Consider the following 6,208-nt stretch of genomic DNA (forward strand, 5'->3'; position numbering starts at 1 on the left):
TGTAGACAGTTGTTGTTTTGTTTTTCTAGCATGAAGAATGGACATTAAAACAACTTCTCTCTACATTTTCGAACCCAAACACAACTTCCACAACTCCTTGAGATTAAAGGTGTGAGTAAATTAAGATTCGGGTTTGAGGCTTGACTATTTTCTTCCATAGTCACTTAAATTGTTTAGAATTCAAAAATCTCATTGAATACAGCTACGAAATATTTGGCTTAAATCCACTTCTTAAGCAACTGGTGACTAATGATTTATTTGTTACGTAATATCAATTGTACAAATGTACAGTGTTACATCGTACGCGTGTGGTATTTTAAAGCTGTAAAAAAACGTTCTCACCACGGTGTTAGACACTAGTGACATGAGGGTGTTTAATATATCAGTGGAAACGTGACACCATACAAGCGTGCAACAACAATGTGATCCTTGATAAAGCAGAAGACAAAAGTGAAAATCTGTTATAATGGTTTTTGACTTAAAATGCAGCATTTCACTTCTACGATGTGACATCATGGCAGCAGCCTTGGTTTTGGCAGCGCTGAGTCCCAAGGATTTGTCCAGTTCACCGGATGTAACTCTTGATATCATTGGCCGGGACATTGAGTACTGGGAATAAATGGAATACCTCTTCAGCAAGTTCAGCATCTGGATGGCTCTCTTTAATTCCTTAAAATAGTCCAGCTCTCATTTCTGGTTAAGAACACGCTAGGTTGTCTTTACTCTGTACTTAGTGGCAGAATTTTGGACGAGTTTGCGATGACAGATTATGGAATAAAAACGTGATGTTCTTGTGTAATAATACAAAGAGTTCACAGCTTCGCTTACTCATTTGTGTGCGAGTACATGTTGGTCTGGCGAGTCCTGCACACGAGAGCTCTTTCCGGCTGCCCGCGGCTCTCTTAATGAGCCAGCAGATGTGAGGGGTGATGGAGTCACCACTTAGAGGCAGGTAGTGGTGAGCAGGGAGGCAAACATTCATCCCATCATCTGCTCCATAGGAAAAGCAGCCACCACGCTTGTACCTGCTGTAGCAGCGAGAGACCTGTGGGGATCTGGGTGAAAGGATAATTCCCCCTGCTCCTCGGCGAATAACCGGACTCTTATATGCCGCTTTGACAAGAGAATGGCCCAAACACAACATACTGCTTTGTGTTACTGTTTACGCTGCACCCATACTGAACTAATGTTGCTCTCGCTCCACTTACACGTTAAAAATGTTATATGTCGCTTCTTCCTCGCTTCAAAATGAATCACTCTGTCCTCAAAAGTAGGGTTTGGTAACTAATTGAACAAGAGGCTGGATGGTTTTATGCGCTGATGATGTTCTATTCTGTTTTCTGCCTGTGTGGGAGGAAAACCTGTTATGGGCCGCCTGTGACTCTAATGTGTGCAAACCATTCATTAATATAGCAATTACTGTAGGTTAGTGCCATTTCTGAATACTAAAAACAATCTGTACGCATGCATATGAAAAACTTTAGATTTCAGTATTGAAATACAGGGGGAAAAAAATCCCCCCCGTGAAAAATACGCGTAAAGACAATAACACCCAGGACAAACACACATCAGATCCAGTGCATTCCAGTTTTAATTATTACTCACTGTCATAGACTGTAAATGCTCTGATGAAAGAAAAAAAAAAAAGCTTGAAAAGAAATGCTTTCACATTGAGCAGGATTTTCTGGGCGCATCTGGAAAATGACTTAATGTCAGGATGAGTTCTACCATCAGGCTGCCGCAGCAGAGTTTTCCTCATTTCGAAATGGTGATTGTTGAACATTTCTGTTTGAACAATTTAAAGAAATATATCAACTTTCTGAGAAACGTCATCCATCATTTTTAGAGCCCAACAAACGGATAGATACATTCTCTTCTTTCTGTGGGTATTGCATAGCTCCAGACCCCCATCGGATAGCTGACTGCTAGTTAGCTTGCTACAATAAACACTAACACACTTTCTGGATTCATAGAACCAATTATTGCAATTGCAACCAGAATTAAGTGCCGTCTCAGCTTCCAAAGCCTGCAGTTTCTCCTGGATATACATTCTGATTCAAATAGATCACAGTCTTGATTTTTTCCAGTAGCAATCCTCCTCGACCTCTCTTACAAAGTCAGTCATGATCAGTAGCGGCATTCGCTTCACTAGTCAATTAAAAAAAAAAAAAAAGAAGTTTGTATTGTCACCCGAAGTTACAGTGGGGCTTTTGAGGTGCTGCATTAAATCACTCCACTGAGTCAGGAAAGTAGTTCTGGTCATGTGCCTGACATTTGAGCAACAACATGTCATTTTGATCTGGTCTTTGACAGCATACGTTAAACACAGTCCTGGTTCTGGCAATGTGGGCAAAGACTATTTTGGATTAAAGTGCATTTGATGACTCTGGAGACGATAAGCTCCCACGCGCCATGTGCGTAGCAGCAAGCTCACTAGCACTCGGCTGTCTGATGAGGGCCTTGAGAATGAAGGCCAATAATCAAACATCCCAAAAAGTTGGTATGTTTCTTTAAGAGACGCAAGGGCAAAATATCAAAATAAATCAGTATTTCCGAGTGATGAGCTAATAGGTCACTATTTGGCATTCAGAACACAACAAGCTTAGAAAAGAAAACATTTCTCTAGCAGTGACACAGTAACCCCGGCAAATGACTTCAACTAGTTTTCCGTCACAGATAGTTTCCTGTCTAAATCAATGTCAAAATAACAAACGTTGTGCCTCTAAAACAAAAACCAAGAACACAGGAAGATATACGGAGTTCATGCGTTACCTACTTTGATTAGGCTCTTCCCTTTACAAACTGTGCTGTACTCTCAGATTGTGGACAGTGAAAGCTTGTATTTGTACTTAGTACTAGAGATTTTTCTGGTTTTGAATTGAACTACTCATCCTCTTCCTCCTAGCAAGGACTAATAAGCCTGTTAGAATAAAGGTACTGATTATGTAACACACTCAATGTATTGTGCACAGGCTTTTTCAAGTGTGGCATGGTTATCCATCTTATTGTGAAGCTCCAATATCCCCCATTTCGTATCAGTACACCTCATAATTATTTCCCTGCTTTCCTTTTCTTATTTGGAAAGGTGACCTTATGTCAACCCCCACCCCCACCCCTCTATTATGTAATCTGTCTAATTAGCACAGGAAACGGGACACTGTGAAGTACTGACCTGAAACACAATGCAGAGTAATTAATTTTCTTTTCGGATTGTCTGCGCTCCCATCACACCAATCAGCATCTCATTTGTTGCTGGGTTCTCAGAGTAGGGTCGGTGCAGGTCTTCCTTGGGGCCTCTATCAAAGTGAGGAATAATATAGGATTTATGTAATTAATGATTTATAATAATTATCTGTGAAAGCCATTTAAAAACATTAAATTTAGCATAACTTCACTGATCTGGACATCGAAATAACTGGTTTTAGAGACTAGAAATAAACTTTCCCGACGATAATCAATCACTATTTTGTTTGAAGGATGCTAAATATAAAGTTGAAGTGCTTGAAGAATGATCTACAAAAAGGATGTTGAAAACTGAATGAGATGCAGAAGTGTCGCAGAAACTAAAAAGCACTGACATCAGTTGAAGAAGACAAAACTAAACGTCAATTTTAAGATATACAATCACTAATATCAGACAATACAAAACATTTAAAACTGGCAACAAAGGAAAAATGATGAACTACGGCCTTAAGTAAATAGATGTTATCAGTAAGATAGATGCTTCTATTGTTATGTTCATGCATAACTTCATCAAGGCATACTCAACCAAACCCGATGTAAAATAATCATTAAGGTACTAATTATAATGGGTTCTTAGAATATACTACAACCCTCCACCAAGTTTGGCCAAAATTAGCCTCATACTTTTTTACATAATCTTACAAACAAACACCAAAAACTCTATTCTGCACGATAAATTACCGACTGCTAAATTACTAATCATCTCCAGACAATTGATGAAGTAAAAACTTTAGTATGAGCAGCAATAATTAATGATATTGATGAGTAAAATGAAAATCTCTCTGTTAATTTATATATGAGGCCTTACACTGCAAGAGCGTTTCAAACTAGCCCAAATTAGAGGTTCGGCTTCCAAAACCTCCGATCTCTGATTTAAAGCTCTCAACACTCGAAAAACTTCTGAACTCCTTCAGCAGTCAGCCTTTGCTGCTCGTCATTTTTGCCACATAAGAGCGAGTTATTAATGCAGGTCCATCTGGCACTGCTATTGACAGACATAGTCCCTGACTGACCAGATGCGTGTCCAGGTGGCCTGATAAACAAAGCATATCGGAGACGTTAACAGCGCAGTGTTTGGTTAGTTGTGGGATGAGAAGAGAGCGCAGAGATGACTGGCTCTGTCCTGTCAAAGATTAGCCAATGATGAAGCTGCTTCACCCTCACGCTGCTTCAGCCCCCCCCCCCCCCCACACACACACACACACACACACACACACACCACCACCACCACCACCACCCCCCGATGGTGCCCCAGAATGCTTGTACTGTATTGCGTGTGCCTGTGATTCCTCATTGTGTAAGCTTTTCCTCCCAGAAGAAACATGTTTACTTTTGCTGGTATGAACACTTTGTACAGAGTCCTGGACTCAACACAAGCCCGGTCAGTAATTTCCGAATTGTGTCGGTAACGAAGAGTTCTGTATGGTATTGTTGTTGGGTTTTAGTCACCCATGAAATGTCTGGTCACTTAGAAATATGTGTGTTTTAATTCATTTGTAATGCTCATGAACTAATTAATGACAGTAACTTTAGAGAATTTCAAGGATCATCAGAAGACTGACCAATTACATCAGGCGAGCAGAGAACAAGAACATGTGAAAAATGCATCATGACTAATGCTTGTGTGAGTAATCCAACATGCTGTCAATCATTACTCACACTGGGTGCACTGTCTCCGTTCTCATCGCTCCGAACCCGGCCTCTTCAAAGCAGTCCTGTGACTCCCTTCCTGAGGCAAAAGAACAGGGGCAAGTTGTGTGTAGCGAAGAGGAAGAAAGGCGGCGAATATATGGACAGGGGTTGTTCTTGTCACCGGGGTCACGGTCACTGACCCGGTCACCCCACTTTCGTGTGTCCCTGCTCAGGGATGGTAAACAAATGCGACAGCAAATATTACACACGGCTGTTTTGACACCAGTGTGCCTAGATGACGCAACGGCAGAGAACTTCTGTCCAATCACAGGTGGCATCACGGGTACTACATGGGTACTACACCACCGGGGTGGTACTCCTACTGTACTACTGTTACACTCATGGTAAACAAATGAGAGCAGTGATTCCTTGTTGTCTCTCATACTGTGTTCAGTGTGTCAGAAATAATGGTTCACTTTTATTCTTAAAAAGAAGAAGTGAGCAATTACTTACGTGACGACATTCAACTCAATGTGGGTGGCCGTCTGCCTCGAGCAGTTCAGATGAGACGGAGACGGAGGGAGAGACAGAGAGAGAGAGAGAGAGATACTTGAACTGTTGCTAATAATAAGAATCTTAACTACCGTAAACAAAATACAGAAGTGGGAAATATTCATGCTAATTCAGTTTTAATATAATGCAAACACAAAACTAATAAACTAGTAAAAGTGGCAGCAGCATTATCAACAGAGTTCTCCATGAGCATTTTGTTTCATCTCAAGTTTTTTTTTTTTTATCTCTTCATCTCAGAGCACATGATTCATCATCCTTCTGTCTTTTCAAGTGTCTCAGTAGCAGGCGCCAGTATTCCTAATTGCACCTGGTGCTTACTTATCCTGATCTTGACCTCCATGTTTGTTTCCCCAGTCAAACATGGTTCACATTTTCTTGTTTTGGTCATCTTTACTAAGAAATGAGTATAAGAACTGAAGTATTGCTTCACTATTGATGGTACATCGTGCGTGCGTGCGTGCGTGCGTGCGTGCGTGCGTGCGTGCGTGCGTGCGTGCGTGCGTGTGTGTAAGAAGCACCACAGGCCTGAGGGGGGAAGGAGAGAGCACCAGTTACTTAGTAGCTCAAAGCAGCAGTTTCATACTCACCTTTCCCCTAATAGCCCTTCACCTTGCAAACCACGTGAAGTGGGCCTGTATGCTGACTCCCCATAGTGTGTTCTCAAACACACACCCACTCACATAGATACACACACACACACACACACACATACATCAAGAAAGCTTAGCCTGTGATAGGATATCACAACAGCGCACATAGA

General features: G+C 41.3%; 1 long non-coding RNA gene across 4 annotated transcripts; it reads right to left on the minus strand.

Moving 5' to 3' along the window:
• Positions 1-374: 374 nt before the first annotated feature.
• LOC147254913 (uncharacterized) lies at positions 375-5,146 on the minus strand. Of its 4 annotated transcripts, none has more exons than XR_015118074.1 (7): positions 4,903-5,146; positions 4,052-4,276; positions 3,173-3,296; positions 2,777-2,920; positions 1,606-1,785; positions 829-1,344; positions 375-609 (listed from the first exon to the last, which is right to left on the minus strand). It is a non-coding gene; the product is annotated as an uncharacterized LOC147254913 (long non-coding RNA). The 4 variants fall into 4 exon arrangements; XR_015118073.1 differs by having other exon boundaries at positions 555-729; XR_015118072.1 differs by having other exon boundaries at positions 555-1,344.
• Positions 5,147-6,208: the final 1,062 nt, after the last annotated feature.

This window comes from Aulostomus chinensis, chromosome 10 (assembly GCF_037954235.1).
Source record: "Aulostomus chinensis isolate RoL2024-O1b breed Wild chromosome 10, RoL_Achi_v1.0, whole genome shotgun sequence".
Classification (NCBI taxonomy): Eukaryota; Metazoa; Chordata; class Actinopteri; order Syngnathiformes; family Aulostomidae; genus Aulostomus; species Aulostomus chinensis.